The following is a 16,388-nucleotide window of genomic DNA, read 5'->3' on the forward strand; positions in this document are numbered from 1 at the left end:
AAGAACAACATCATTCCTAAAATTCGCAACAGTGATCTTTAATTGATTCTTCAACCTAGAACATTTATCATTGCGAGAAGAAATATTCTTTGCAAGCTGCTCTTTTTCAGCCTCAAGCTCTTCAATTCTTCTGCGAAAGCTCCTGCGAACATATAACAATGAATTAATAACTTGATGGAAATTTATGAAAAGCAAAGGGTTAATAAAGAAGAACAGTTACCAACCTTCTCTGTCAGAAATCATATCTCTAACCAAGGATGTGTGCTCAGCTTGGAGACTAAAATTTACACCTAGATTATTTCTGGCGTCATGTAAAACTTTCGCATCCCAAGAGAATTCATCATCATTATTTATGAGAAGACGAGAACGAACTTGACTTTCTCTTTCGCTAAGCACGGCATTTTTGCGATTAGCTTCATCTCGTTCAATTTGAATCTCAAGAAGAGTTTCATGGAATTTCGCCAAAGTTTGAGCACCTTGGATAGCGTGACACGGTCTTTATCATCTATGAGGCCACTGTTCTTGATTCTTAAAAAATTAATTTTCTCTTTAGAGTCAAGATAGAAATGCTTAAATTTGTTGGCTAAGCCCAAGCTGGATCTATGGTCAATTTCTAAGTGGCGAAGTTTGGATCTGAGTTCATTCAGGGAAATAGATTTAATTTTGTCATTTGAAAAACTATTTAAAGAATTGTTAAGGTGTTCAAGAAGAGTATCATTATCCATAGAATTGGGGAATGTGCGAAGAAGGGTGGCTTCATCAGAAAGACCATAAACGTCTGCAAAAATGATTGGTCAAATAAGATAAAACAATGGGATAAAAGAATGAAGGGGAAGAAGAAAATTTACATACCATAGAGTTGATCATTGGTATTCTGAAGGCTAGAAATCTTATCCTTCTGAAAGGAGGTTTCAGTTCCCAATTGCTTATTCTTCTCGCGAAGACCATCAACCTCAGCTTCAAATTCTTCATTCCTCTTGCGAAGTTGAAAATTTTTCTTTTCAAGAGCCTCACGTCTTTTTCCCAAATCTGAGGCAACAACGAAGGAAGCTTTTCAAGTCTGCGATAGAGTGCAAAAATTGTCAAGATAGAGAAGAATCTTGAATTGAAATTATGAAGAAATAGAGAGATGAAGGCATACCAGAATACCAAGAGATTCAGAAAACTGGGAGTCACTGATCTGGAAACTCCGCGAAGAGAATCATCACCATCCAATAAAGGAGCATCACATATATTCGCAAGAGATTTGCATGTGTTGGTGAGGTGACTATCACCATAGAATCAGAAAAGATGCTAGAAAATTGTGCCATAGAAGATTCAGGTGGAGAATCTTTATTTGCGAAAAAGTTATCATCATCATCATCGTTAGAGTTTTCATCAGAATGAGAATTTGAAGGAGAGGGAGAACGGACTTTTCTTTTCTTTGAAGATGGGGAAGTTGATTTTTCCTTGCGAAGAGCACCTTTACCTTTACCCTTAGTCTTCGCAACTTTGGAAGACTCTTCTCTTTCAACGATAACCTTCACACACAGATAAAGATAAGAAATAGAGGCAACAATATATTGTTAAAAATTATAAAAGAGTATTTCTTACTTCATCTGTGATTGAGTGAAGAGCTGACAAAGTGTTAGGTTTCCCAGTTTTGTTATAACTCGCTTTCAACTTTTCAATCTGGAGAATTTCACAAGAGTTAGAGAACAAAAGAGTAAAGATATATTAAAGATTATAAATTGAACTAAATCTAAGAAACATACCTCTTTCTCCTTCTCAGGCCAAGTAAATACCCAAGGTTGATAAGTAGCGAGATTCGCGGGAAGAACATTTGAGCCAGCAATATAAGGCCCTTTCAGCATCAAGGGGAATACACACCATCTATCATCTTTAGATTGACAAGGGGTATTGTTCTTACCAGAGTGCCAATCGATATCTTGCATGAGCATTTTATCATCAACAATATTATCTTTTCTCTTCAACCGAACACCCTAGCGAGTGCTCTCTTTCTTCATAGGTATTAATTCATAGTTTTCAAAGAAGCCCTCTACTGTGTATTTTTCAGCGAGTATATCCAAATTTATAAGTTCAGGATCCCTAGATTCTTTGGGATAAAGAGATCCTTTACCAGCACCACGGTTAGCGAACTCAAGCATCAGACGAATGCAGTCCCCACTTAATTGGTAGATGGCCCGCGAGAAGTTTGCATGAGCAAGAATTTCATAAAACAGGGGAAAATTGGGATCATAAATAGGGATAGGAAGGCCAGCGAGAATCTGACCAAGAGAAACTATGATTTCTTGATCATCACAATGATGATCAGAAAGTAGTTTAGCAGTGAGAACAGATTTAACACTTTCACCAGGAATAGTAGAAAGTGTAAAACCTCTCCCTTTGAGATCTCTTTGGATTCCTTCAAAAGTTTTTTCATGTTTATGGCCACTTGGAGGCATGTCTGGGTATGGGAATGAAGAAGGAGTTAAAAAGATTGAAAGAGGAAGAAAGAAGAAAAAAATTGCAGTAGCGGAATTTGCGGAGGAACAATAAAATTGCAGAGAAGCTGAGAAGAAAGTAAAAAGAGAAAAAGAGAAGAATATGAAAAGAAGAGAGAAGAGTTCTCGAGAAGATAAAAACATTAAATGCGAAGAGAAGACGTGAAGGGTTGAGAAATAACGGTTGAAAAAGACGTGTCAAGAAATGGATGGAAGAAGAGATACGTGTAATAAATTCAGCACAGAAGAATATGAAAAGATGGACAGCTGCGGCATTTCGAAGTACAATTTCTCATATCATTCTCTCCTTCGCAGAGAAGACATGATAATAGGCAAGATGTAGGGTCAGAATCTCGCAACAACGACACACTTGCGAAATTATTAACAACACATCGCGAAGACATCGCAGAATGATTTCAGAAATGACATAACAGATGACATCAGCTTAAACATGAGAAAAGTTTGATGGTCTTGCAAAATTTAGGAAGTATGCGAAATTAACATTTGTAAGCTTGCGAAAATACCGCAAGACAGATCCGAAAATAAAGGTTAGATTAGTTGTCATCCACTATGTAATACCCTATAAAAGGAGCCGATCAGGCGTAAGGAAGAGGGAGATATTTTTCGAGTGTTGAGCAAGTAAATAGGAGAGAGAAAATATAGAACAATTGTTATTTTCTTGGTTTCATTTCTTTCCCTTGTTGTAAGATTTGAGAGAATTAATCAATAAAATTTGTGATTGTTGATCTTAAAATGTGTTGATTGTTAATGAATTCTTATGAGGGGTGTAGTGTAGGAATTCCTGCAACTAGAGTAACTAAATAGATTTCTAGGTTAAGATTGTGGAATTCTTCTATTATTAATCAAGATCTGAATTAGATTAAAAATTAGTACAATGACTTTACTTGCTCTCCAAATAAACTTTATCTCTTCTCATTTCTTGTCTAACAATCTCCCTCTGATCTCTCCCTTACATGATAGCCTTTTCTCTTTATATAGGATCCTACATAGTGGATGCCAGCTAATAGATCCACTATTTTCGGAATCCCTGTGCGATACATTTGCTCATATTCATTCACTCATATCTCGCACAACTTACACCTCGCATAGATCATCACACTTTACTCGTGACTTTGCTGACATCATCAAATACATCATCTCAACTTTGTTATATGGGATAGTCTTCGCTTACATTATATACTCTTCATTTCAAATTCTCGATATTGTGGAATCATACTGTGCGATATTCTTATCCTACATTCTGCCTCTTCTCATGTCGTTCACTCTTTAAAATGTGCGATGTGAGAAACTTCTATCTTATAATATCGCACAAGCTTGTTTTTTTAAATTTTACTTTACCGACACTCTTCCGGAATTCCAACCTTCTTTATATAGTGTGTCGATCCTTCTTCTTTTTACCAGCTCCAACTGTTTATAATCTTTTCTTCTCTTCTTTTTATCTTCAAAACTCTCTCTCTTTTACTGTCTCCCTCCTTCCGCAATTGTTCTTCTGTTGTTGTTGTTCTTATGTTGTTGCTTCAATGGATCCAAACCCAAAGTTTCTTTTCTCTCTTCAGAATTAGCCATTTTATCTTTTGATAATCATAATTAATTGATTCTAACTGTTATTTCTTTGATTAAACTAATTCTCATACTCTTTTCTTTCAGGAAAAATTCTTCTTTAAGTGCGCTCAGAATAACTACCCAAAACCCTAAGTCTTCTTCTGTTGACAAAAACAAAGAATCTCAAAAGAGGAAGTCTTTGCACAACAAAGAAGTAAGAAATATCTATATTTTACTAAACAATATTGTTTCCTCTATTTCTTATCTGCTTTGTTGTCGCAGACCTCCAAACATAATGTGTGCGGTGATAAAGGATCGAAGAACAAGAAACCTCGCAAGCTTGCTTCCCTTCAGCCAAACCTTTCTATTCTTGAATTTGGTGTAGAAGACGTCACTCCTATATCAACTATTCATACTGATGATTATCCTCTTGATGCGAACATTTCTGTTACTTATAAAGAAATTATTTCTAATGAAAAGGAATCTTCTATTGATCAAGAGATAAAAGGTGTTGAAAAGGATACTCCTGTTGATCAAAGGATAGAAGGTACTTCCCCTATTTCCTTTGCGAATTATTGGACACGAACCAAATTTCTTCCTCGCCCATGAATACTAGTTCCCAACCAAATGATGTTGACATGTCTATCTCCACAAATTTCAGTATTCCTTTTCCTTCTGTTTCTGGCCCTTCCTCCTCATCTTCTTCTTTTTTGTTAAATTCCCTTTCTCTTAATATGAAAGCTTTGGATAGTATGAAGTTTGCTTCTCAAACTCTATCCGTTATCATCAACTCTGCCCAATCCTGCACTGCTGATCCTTGTAAGCTTCGCATTTTCTCTGCGTTGAGTAAACTTTTATGTGAATTTCCCACTGATAAAGCTGCTAGAGATGAGATCCATTCTCAAATTGATCCAAGTTTCCATGTCGCTCTAGATGTCTTGGTAAGTTCCTATCATATGTTTCTTTTTATTTTTAATGCCTTAGTCTCTTATCTCATATCTTTTTTTAGGAATCTCATCGTCGAATGATTCTTGCTGAGAGACATTTTGAATTTAGCTGCTCCCAACTGGAACTTTCGCAATAAACTGCTTCTTTAGAAAAGGAAGTTAGTAGGTTGAAGGGGGAACTTCAAGCAGTCAATAAGCTAAGAGGAGAACTCCAAATTGAAAACCTTGATGCTGAAAATCTTCACAACCGGAACGAATAACTTAGAGGTACCTTCATCTTTCTATTTATCGTACCTTATAATGCATTTCTTCTCTTACCCACATCTTTTAAATTTCTTCATACATCTATTTAAGATTTAAATCAGAAGCGAGTTATGGAGAGATTCTCCTTTCAATTTCTTGATGAGGATGCTTGTGTGAATAACAAGGAGTTGCAAATTCAATTAAACCAATTAAATAACCAACATTCATATTTTATTGATCATATTAATAATCTAACTCATGAAAATAACCATCTTGTTCAAGAGATCGGAGTATTAAATGGTCGGATTTCCCATTGTTTGTGGGTGAAAATGGTTTCAATTGATTTCGGTAGTTTCGGGTGTGTGGGTGAGAAATAAATTTAAACCCTAAACATTGTACTGCACGTGAGTACTTTAGATTTGAGAGATCAATCTGTACAAATCCGGCCTAAACCAAGAAATGGCCGTTCCAGACTTGCTTCGGTCACAAAGTGAAGGAGAATGGGTTGGTTTTGGGGAGGGAAGTGAAGAAAGGGTTGAGACCAGGTTGATTATGGAAGAGTAGTTGTTTCTACGACTTGTATCAGAAAATGGGAAGCTAACAGATGGAAATCTAGCAAATGTTTCTGAGTGTTGTATTGCTCCTGACTGAACTTGTTGTTCGGTGGAAATAGGTAAGACCTATTTGTACAAGTCTGGAGGGAAACGTACTCTGGTCTCATTAAGGAGATGGTAAATGGGTGAGTAAATGGGAGGAGGTGATGACCGGTCACGCATGGAATTGATGTTCCATAAAAGAAAAGGGTTTCATCATTACTTCCCTACTTACTTAATCGCTTCATCCTTATTGCACTTTCTTATGACGGGCGTAGTGTACGCCGCACGCTGTAAACCGCCAAACCAAAATCCAAAGAGGATCCCCCAGTTTGTGTTTTGCTGTCTCGAATGTTTTCGTGAAAACATGTAGCATGGTTCTTTCCTGGCAATTTGAGCTTGGGAGACTTGCTAGCTTGGTGACCTTCGACGGTCGAGATTTTGCATCTTAATAGGAAAGGTAGTCGTTGATCGTTGCACGCTTCCGTTTTTGATAGTTGTGTAACAAAGGCCAGCATGATGGCGTGGCAAGGTTGGCATGTCATTGGCATGGCATGGTTTGGCGTGGCCAAATTAGGGTTTCGGGTCGAAGGTTCTTTAGTAACCCTGGACGGCTAGGATTTGCTCATGGGATTGAAGAGCGACCATTGATTGTCGCACGCCTTCGTTTTAGTAGTTGTATAGGGAAGGCTAGCATGGTGGCGCGACTAGGTTGGCATGTCATTGGCGCGGTTTGGGCGTGGCCAAACTAGGGTTTCGGGCCAAAGGTTACCATGCGTTGTCTGGTAACCTTGGATGGCTAGGATTTGCTCCTTGGATTGAAGGTAGACCGTTTATTGTCGCACCCCCTTCGTTTTAATACCCGCATAGGGAAGGCCAGCATGGTGGCACGCCTAGGTTGGCATGGCATGCCTTGGCGCGGTTTGGGCGTGGCCAAACTAGGGTTTCGGGCCAAAGGTTACCATGCGTTGTCTGGTAACCTTGGATGTCTAAGATTTGCTCCTGGGATTGAAGGGCGACCGTTGATTGTCGCACGCCTTCGTTTTAGTAGCCGCATAGGGAAGGCCAGCATGGCTAAGGGCCAAGGCAAGGTGCGGCTAGCATGGCTAAGGGCCAAAGCAAGGTGCATTTTGGATTGGCATGTGGGGCCAAGGGTTTGGAATGCCGTTGGCGCATGGTGCGGCTTAGCATGGCTAGGGCCAAGGAAAGGTTCGTTTTGTCTTGGCATGTGGGGTCAAGGGTTTGGCATGCCGTTGGCACATGGTGCGGCTAGCATGGATAAAGGCCAAGGCAAGGTGCAGTTTGGCTTGGCATGTGGGGCCAAGGGTTTGCCATGCCCTTGGCACATGGTGCCGCTAGTATGGCTAAGGGCCAAGGCAAGGTGCAGTTTGGCTTGGCATGTGGGGCCAAGGGTTTGGCATGCCGTTGGCACATGGTGTGGCTAGCATGGATAGGGCCAAGGAAAGGTGTGGTTTGGCTTGGCATGTGGGGCCAAGGGTTTGGCATGTCGTTGGCACATGGTGCGGCTAGCATGGCTAGGGCCAAGGCAAGGTGCAGTTTGGCTTGGCGTGTGGGGCCAAGGGTTTGGCAGGCTGTTGGCACATGGTGCGTATAGCATGGATAAGGGCCAAGGCAAGGTGCGGTTTGGCTTGGCATGTGGGGCCAAGGGTTTGGCAGGCCTTTTCCACATGGTGCGGCTAGCATGGATAGGGCAAAGGCAAGGTGCGGTTTTGCTTGGCATGTGGGGCCAAGGGTTCGGCATGCCGTTGGCACATGGTGCGGCTAGCATGGCTAGGGCGAAGGCAAGGTGTGTTTGGCTTGGCAAGGTGGGGCCAATGGTTTGTCATGTCGTTTGGCACATGGTGCGGCTAGCATGGTTGGCATGCCTTGGCGCGGAGATGTGGCTGGCACGTTTTTCCGTTGGCACAGTGGTGCGGCTGGCATGGTTGACATGCCTTGGCGCTGAGATGTGGCTGGCACGGTTTGCCATCGGCACAGTGGTGCGGATGGCATGGTTGGCATGCCTTGGCGCGGAGATGTGGCTGGCATGGTTTGCCATCGACACAGTGGTGCGACTGGAATGGTTGGCATGCCTTGGCGCGGAGATGTGGCTGGCACGGTTTTCCATTGGCACAGTGGTACGGCTGGCATGGTTGGCATGCCTTAGCGCAGCAACATGGGAATTAGGGTTTTGCACCGGTGATGTCAACCAAGGTTAAGGGTTCTGCCGTGGAACGTGACTCATAAAAGAAAAAAGATACCCTGGTAATTCTGACGTAACCATGCTGATCGATTCAATAAATGTTCTAATGATCATAATGACTTCGTGTCAGATATGCGGTTTTACGATTTTAACTCTTGGCTAAAAACCAACATCAACACCCATTTATCTAAATTGTTATCTAATTCTGATTTAAGACACCAAACATTGTCAGAAGAAAATCATACTCTTTCCATGGAGAAGCGTTCCTTTCTAAAGAAGGAAACGATGTTTTCGCACCAATATTTAATTATTCAGAAAATAAATGAAGATCAAGCATAAGCTCTTCGTTCACTAGAAGTTTAGCATGAAACATCTTTTAAAGAGTTAAAGACCCATAATGATAAAATTATCCAAAATAAACTAAACTTGACCGTGAAGATGAACCAGCTCCAAGAACAATACGATCAATTAAAGTATTCTCATGATGCCCTTAAGAAAAAGAATAAGTCTCTTTCTGCTGATGAAAAGAAGATTTGATCCCGTCTCAATGGTTTAGTTGGTGATGATTTTGACAAATCTATGGGAAATATAAAGGATATCGCTCTTTCTCTTTCTAAATTATGCGAAGGTAGTCATCTAGGGTTGACTGCCTTATTAATATTTCCATTTATTCATTCCCTTTTTACTGATGCAAGTTTTATTCCCAACTTATGATTCTATATTATTTTTTGCAGATTCTTAAGATTGGATCAATCTACTATTACTCAGTTGAGATCTGACTTAGCCAAAGTTTGCAAAGATCGTTTGAGCTTGGAATCATCTTGTGCGAATCTTAAACTTTCTCTTTCTTCTTCCCGAAACAGAGCGCGAAGAAGGCTAACATATAATCAAAATTTTTTGGAGATCAATGCTAGAAATCTTGAAAAAGCAGCTATTCGCAAGGCTCATGCTAGTTCTCAATCTGTAGTCAACAAAATTCTTCTAAGTCACTCTCTTCCTCCAGTAACCATTCCTCCTCTTACTGCAAGCGAAGATGAAAAGTATCCTGAACCAGATAGTGACTATGAATTTGTAAGCGATGATGAGAAGGATCAAGAAGATGAAGAGGATCTGCTTGAAAAGGAAAAGACTTCTGGTGAGGCTAATGTTGAAATTGAGAATCCAGGTCAACAGGTTGATGCTGAAAAGTCTTTGGTTGAATAAGATGTAACCGTTGATTGTTTTTACCTTTCTCTTCTTGTCCGAATTTTTCTTTTTGTCCGAACTTCTCTTTTTCATTTTGATACACTTTAAACTTGTTTGTTGCAAGAAAGATAATATTTTGTTATTTCAATTCCCATACTTTCCTCTTATTATGTTTCTTGTATAAAACAAGTGTGCAAACTCTTAATGTTGATGGTTTGTCTGCAAAACAATCATTAGTTTATATATTTTCTCTTAAGGTGTTATTTTCCTTCCTATGTAAAGGTCTTATTTTGCCTTAGTTTTTCTGTGCGACGAGATCGCAAGAGGTCTTTACACTGTAGTGTACCGACCCATTGATCTTGTGTTATCTTTTTTATCGTATTATTGCCTCTTCAGGGTTTTACTGCATAAATATGACAAGTTTTAATACTCTTGTGAGCAGAAAGCCTCATGCATCTAACTTTTTGCCTCTTGCATGTATGCGAACTAAGTTGCACGCCATATTCGGATTCCCTGCCTCTTTTCTATTTCCCTTTATTAAGGTCTTACTTCAAGATCTTATTTCAAAGTCATATTCAAATTTACTTTTCTATCAACCCATTTAATTTTTGAACATCTTTCACCATTGCATGGGGCGGCATATCTTTAACTGCTTGTACTTTCTCTGGATCAACTTCTATTCCTTTTTTGGACACTATGTAACCCAAAATTTTTCCTGATGACACACCGAAGACATATTTTTCTGGATTCACTTTGGTATTGAATTTTCGCATCTGTTCAAATATTTCTCTCAAATCATCAACATGATCCTTCGCTTCTTTACTCTTAATTAACATATCATCTACATAGACCTCTAATGTTTTACATATCCATTTTTCAAATACTTTCTCCACCATTCTTTGATAAGTCGCACCCGCATTCTTCAATCCAAACGGCATTTTCGTATAACATTATAAACCTTTTGGTGCGAAGAAAGCAGTATGTTCTTGATCTTCTTCAGCTAAATGGATTTGATTATAGCCTTTATATCCATCCAACATCGAGACTCTATCATTTCCGGATGCCGATTCTACAATTTGAGGGATATCTGGTAAAGGAAAACTGTCTTTAGGACACGCTTTATTTAGATCGGTGAAGTCTATGCAGATCCTTATCCCATTATTCTTTTTTGGTACCACCACCATGTTAGCTATCCATTCTGGATATTTTGCTTGCCTTATAATTCCTGTATCCAGCATCTTCTGCAACTCCGCTTCTATTTGAGGATGACAATCAGTTGAAATCTTCTGTATTCTTTGCTTGAACGGCTTTACATTCTTTTTAATGTTCAATTTATGACATGCGACAGACGGATCTATCCCTGGCATCTCTTCCATACTCCATGCGAAGATATCGTTATACTCTCGCAAGATGTTTCCCATTTTTTCTTCTTCTTCTTTATCCATTTTAGCTCCTATTTTTAATATTTTTGGCTATTCTTCAGATCCAACGTTTATTTCTTTCGTTGGTTCAACTGCAATAAAATTTTCTTTTGGTTCTCCCAATTGAGTTGGTTCTTTAATTTCCTTAATTTGTTCACCTTCCTTAGCTGGTGCTTCACCTGGTATTCCTTTTTCCTCATTCTCTCTAATCATGTATATCCGAAACTCCTTCTCCTTTTTTAGTTCTTTTGCTTTTCTCCAACGATCTTTTCGCTTCTTTGCTCTCCCTTCATAATTTCTTACATCTGTGCGATTGAAAATTTTCGCACTCTTAACATCTCCTTTAATTTCACCTATACCACTTGGAATTTGGAATCTGATGCATTGGTGCAATGTTGATGCTACAACTTTTATCGCATGCACCCATGGCCTTCTCAATAACATGTTATTCGGTGATTCTATATCAATCACGCATAGTGTTATCTTTGTTTCTATTTCTCCCAGTAATATTCACACCACAATTTCTCCTTTTGGTTTTGTGACTGATTTGTTGAATCCATGTACATTATAAGTTGGACGTGTCATCTCTGCATCTTCGTATCCCATTGCTTTCAATGTATGATAAAATAAGACATCAACTCCACTTCTTGTATCTATCAACGTTCTATCAACCATCCATTCTTCTGATTTCTTCATCATTGCAATATTTTCTCCTCGTTCAGCTGTAACTGTGATCACCAATGGATCTGTTTGCTTTAAATTTTCTTATGGAATTTCGTCTAAATGTAATCTCCACTTTTTACCATTCTTTTAATGGAGATTCTTTTTCTACCGTTTCCACCTTCTTTCCTTCATGATTTCGCTTATGAATCCTACCTGTTATTCCTTCTTGAAAATCCGCATCAGAGATTGATTCTTTGGTTATAGAATTACACTGTATATCTCTACTTCTTCTTGGTATTGTTACGATTCTTGCTTCTTCCATAGATTCTATGAATTCACTACCAGGATTTATCACCCAAAGCTGTTTCTGGCACCAAAAATGTAGTTGCAGGAAATCCTACAACCACATCCCAATGTAACTAAACAGATTTTTAGGTTAACATTGTGGAATTCTTCAATTATTAATCAAGATCTGAATTAGATTACAAAGTAGTACAATGACTTTACTTGCTCTCCAAATAAACTTTCTCTCTCCTCATTTCTTGTCTAACAATCTCCCTCTGATCTCTCTCTTACATGATAGCCTTTTCTCTTTTTATAGGATCCTACATAGTGGATGCCAGCTAATAGATCCACTATTTTCGGAATCCCTGTGCGATACATTAGCTCATATTCATTCACTCATATCTCGCACAACTTACACCTCGCATAGATCATCACACTTTACTCGTGACTTTGCTGACATCATCAAATACATCATCTCAACTTTGCTATATGCGATAGTCTTCGCTTACATTATATACTCTTCATTTCGCATTCTCGATACCGTGGAATAATACTGTGCGATATTCTGATCCTACAATATTCTGGAGTATAACGGTTATCCTTGTTATGCAATTTCTGAGAAGATTGTGGTAAACCGCAAAGCTCATTATCTATGTCGCCATCGTCTTGGGGATTTTTGCTGTTGTCATTTTAAGGTTCATATGTACCTCCTCAAGGACAGGGCCAACCAAGTATGGACCAAGGAGGAGTTTTTGGATGTTACATTCAAGAAGGGGGCTTTGCTACCACCTCCTTTCAGTATTTTCTTTGAGACTACGACTACTACTACCCCTCCTACACGTATATTGAGTTTCGCTGATCAGGTGATTCATGTCATCAGGTGCTATTATATTGGTTTAATGGGGAATGTCTTACTTACTATAATTTCCAAACGGGACGTCTCAAGGTGGTAAAAGCCTCCTTTTCCACCTGTAGTGGGCGAATTGATGATATCTTTGGAAATAAAATGAAAGGAATCTCCCCTTGGCGTGGTGTTGTCCAGGATACGAATATTGATTGCCCGTATATGGATTATCAGCTGCATGCCCTAGTGGAAAGCCTCCTTTTTCGGAAAACGTTCATTCCTCGAGTAGGAACTATTCATAAAATTGACCGTCCCGGTGGTTTTAGCCAGTTTATTCGTTCGAGTGAAGAGAACTCGCCTGCAGGATGGATGACTACAGGAAGAGAAGGAGTTACACATTATGTATTCTACAAGTTGATTAAAAAAAATGAAAAAAAGAAGAAGAAATACACGAATTTATAGCTGTGAGAATTATACCAAATGGACAGCGTCGATATACCTTGTTCGGCGACATGAAGCTCTGGCCCAAGCATCAGCAAATGTTGTCATAGATGCCGAATCTCCTATTTTGAGGCTCATGGAAATACTAATGACCGTTACACCAAATAAAAGAACACGTTTACTTGATTTACTAAATGCATATTAGATCTATCAAGCCCAAATTTTCTTCTTTTTTTGGTAATCAACGATTAGTATTTTATTCCATTATGAAACGTTTATATGATGGTTTTCAAGAAAAAAGAGTACATCATGAACATGAAACAAATACAATAAGAGATGCAAAACGTAAATAAATCGTGAAGAGAAAAAGCGATCCACAATGGTAGCACCCAAATCTTGTATGAAGAGATTGGAGAAGGAATAGTACTCGAAATCACAGTTCGACCATTTTAATTGGTTTTCTTCTTGGAAAAGAGATACTCCTATTAGAGAGGAGTGATTTGCCCAAAAACTCATGTTTAGCGAGAAGCACAGAAACTCTAGATCTAATATTCTATTGAAGAAGAACTTGATCTTGTCTCCGTCAAATCTCGGTGTACTTGTATCTAAAAACCGAATCACGAACAAATGTATAGAAAGAAACACTATAAAAAGCAAAGAAAATTATTTAAAACATAAAATAAAACTAAAAAACAAGAAATCTTTGCTCAGAGCAAAGGAGGAGAAAGATGATAAGTTTTCTTCAAAGTTTTTGAGAAGGAATAGAGAAGAGAGAGAAAGGAGAGGAAGAAAAGAAGCCCAAATCATACGTAGTTGTAATACCACTGGTACCACTTCTAAAATGAAGGTCATAAGATGGAAGGAACCGCTTAGGGATATTATCAAAGATGGCCAATAGCTTCCAGTGGTACGACTAAAACATTAATATGTAGTTATGGTGAGCAAAACTCTCATGGTACGTACGTCATCTTTTTCTCCCTACTAACGTGCTGGACGACCTTCCAAGGGTAAAACTATGATTTTCTGTTGTCCAGACTTGGAGCACTGAAAGAATACAACAATGGATGCACTTAAACAGGTGAAAGGAGAAAAAGAGAGAACTCTTATCGTATGAATTGTTTGCATGTCTAAAAGGAGGAGTGATTGTTGAACCTCAAAAGAACCTGGCGAGATTGGGATATACCCAGATTAATTGGGGTATATTCGTTTTATTCCTATCCAAACTAGGATGTTAAGGGGTGTCTAAAAGGTGCTAAAAGACCAAATTGCCCATACTAAAAAACCATGCCGACCAAAGCATATTAAAAAAAAATCAAAATCTTTCTTCTACACTCTAACTAGACATGTGAAATAAAATAAAAAAAGAAAAAAACGAAGAATCAAAACGAACCAAAAGTCGGCTGGGTATTTTTTGTCGACCTTGCCGACTATATTTTAGTCGGCAGGGTATAAGGTTGAATACCATGCCGACTTTTCATCTCTGAAATTAGCAGTTACAGGGTCGGTAAGATATCCATCTCTATACCTTGCCGACAATATTTTAGTCGGCAGGTTATTAAATTAATACCTTTTACATGAAGATCCCAACATTCGTCATCACCATTGTTCACAATAGAGAAACTAAGAAAGGAAAACAATGATTGGAGACGGAAATGAAGATGAAGAGAAATGATTGCTAACAGAATTGAAGGTCTTCAAAAAATTCCTTTTACATGCATCTAACTCTAGTAATTAATTTCTCAAAAACCCTAATTTAGAAATCCCTAATTTTTATGAGATTTGTTGTTGTTGATATTCATGGGAAACGAGGAATTGAGAATATTTGGGAGACAGTGAGATGGATTTGAAGAGAAGAAGGAGGTGTGGTTGCCACTGAGTTGAGGTCGAGACTACAATAGAATTGTTGTGCCATGGATGGGAAGATGGTGGTTGATTCGATTGAGTTGAATTAAAATGCAGAGAAGAAATGTTGAATGAATTGCTGAGATGGAGTAATTTTATACTGGCGTTTTTAGGGGCCACCCCAAAGGATTTAGGGGCCATCAATTTATACACAGCCAAAGACTCTAGTTAAGGGGTACCCTATATGATATTGAAGTTACATAAATGCCCTTCTGGTAAAACTGTATAAAAACCAAATCAAAAACAATTCTACTCATTCCAACTCTTCTTCTTCCAGTTTCATATTATCTTCCGATTGTGGAAGAAAAAAAAAATTTCCTCGTTCAACCGAAACATCGCCGCGAATCGTAAAATCAAAACATCGTCGATTCGATTATAAAACAATGGATAAGAGAAATGAAACCCACAGACCTAGAACCAAAAATGTTGCTCGGGGTATCGATCCAAACATTGGAATTTTAGCAAGAAATAAAGAAATTCTTGCTGCAAATGAAGAAGAACGCGAAGAACGCGAAGAAGAAGTACCCGGCAATGTAGTCGGTGGTGGCGATTCCGAGACTCAAACACTTCGTCAACTTCAAATGGCCCCAATTAGGTAAGAATCTATCATTTTTGGGGTTTATTTCGCTTTAATTCGTCGAATCGAGAAAAAAAAATTCTAGGGTTTTCGGTTATTTATCCAGATTCGGGCGATATGCATGCTCATTTACTTCCGAATGTAGTCGTGTTCTTCATTTTTCAAGAACATCGACAGTATTCGGGAGAAAGATTTGATGATTATCTGCCGAATATTGGTGGCCATATCTTCCTGGATACAAACTGCTAATAATCGGTAGTTTAATGAATTTTTTGGCTACCGAATATATTTAAGTAGACACAAAGTATTCGGAAGAACACTCACTACCGAATGTATATATTGAAAAAATCTCAAAATTTCTGATATAGGAAAAATCCCATTTTGGGGCCAGTATTCATTCGGAAGACAATATAATGTTTTATACCTCCGATTGTGTAGGATAAAATTTTAGAGTTTCTGAACTCCAGTTGATGAATATTCGGTTGTAAACATGTTTAGTTATATTCCGATTGTTTTTCATTCGAAAAAAATATGTGTCTTTTTACTTCCGAATTTGTACATTCGGGTTATAGATGTGCACTTTGTCTTCCGATTGTGTAGGATGAAAAATTTACAGCTTCTGAACTCCAATTGATGTATATTCGGTTGCAAATATGTTTAGTTAGCTTCCGATTGTTTTGTATTCGGGAACAATATGTGTCTTCTTACGTCCGAATGTGTACATTCGGGTTATATTTCCATACTTTGTCTTCCGATTGTATAGTTTGTAAATATTGTTCCTTTCTTTGTTGTTTAGACAAAGTCGAGAAGGGAGGAAGAAAGTGACAGCTAGTGCTAGGAGGGAAAGGAGTGCCAAAGATAATTCAGGTGCTCAACAAAGCGAACAAGAACAAAGCAGTCAACAAGGAGTGCAACCAACTGTTGAACAACAAGGAAGTGAACAAGGGGTGCGACCAAGTGTTGAACAAGCCGCTCAACAAAGTGCAGGACCAAGTGTTGAACCAGTTGATCCAGTGGCAAGAGTAGAAGAAGAAGGAC

This window comes from Papaver somniferum, chromosome 8 (assembly GCF_003573695.1).
Source record: "Papaver somniferum cultivar HN1 chromosome 8, ASM357369v1, whole genome shotgun sequence".
Lineage (NCBI taxonomy): Eukaryota > Viridiplantae > Streptophyta > Magnoliopsida > Ranunculales > Papaveraceae > Papaver > Papaver somniferum.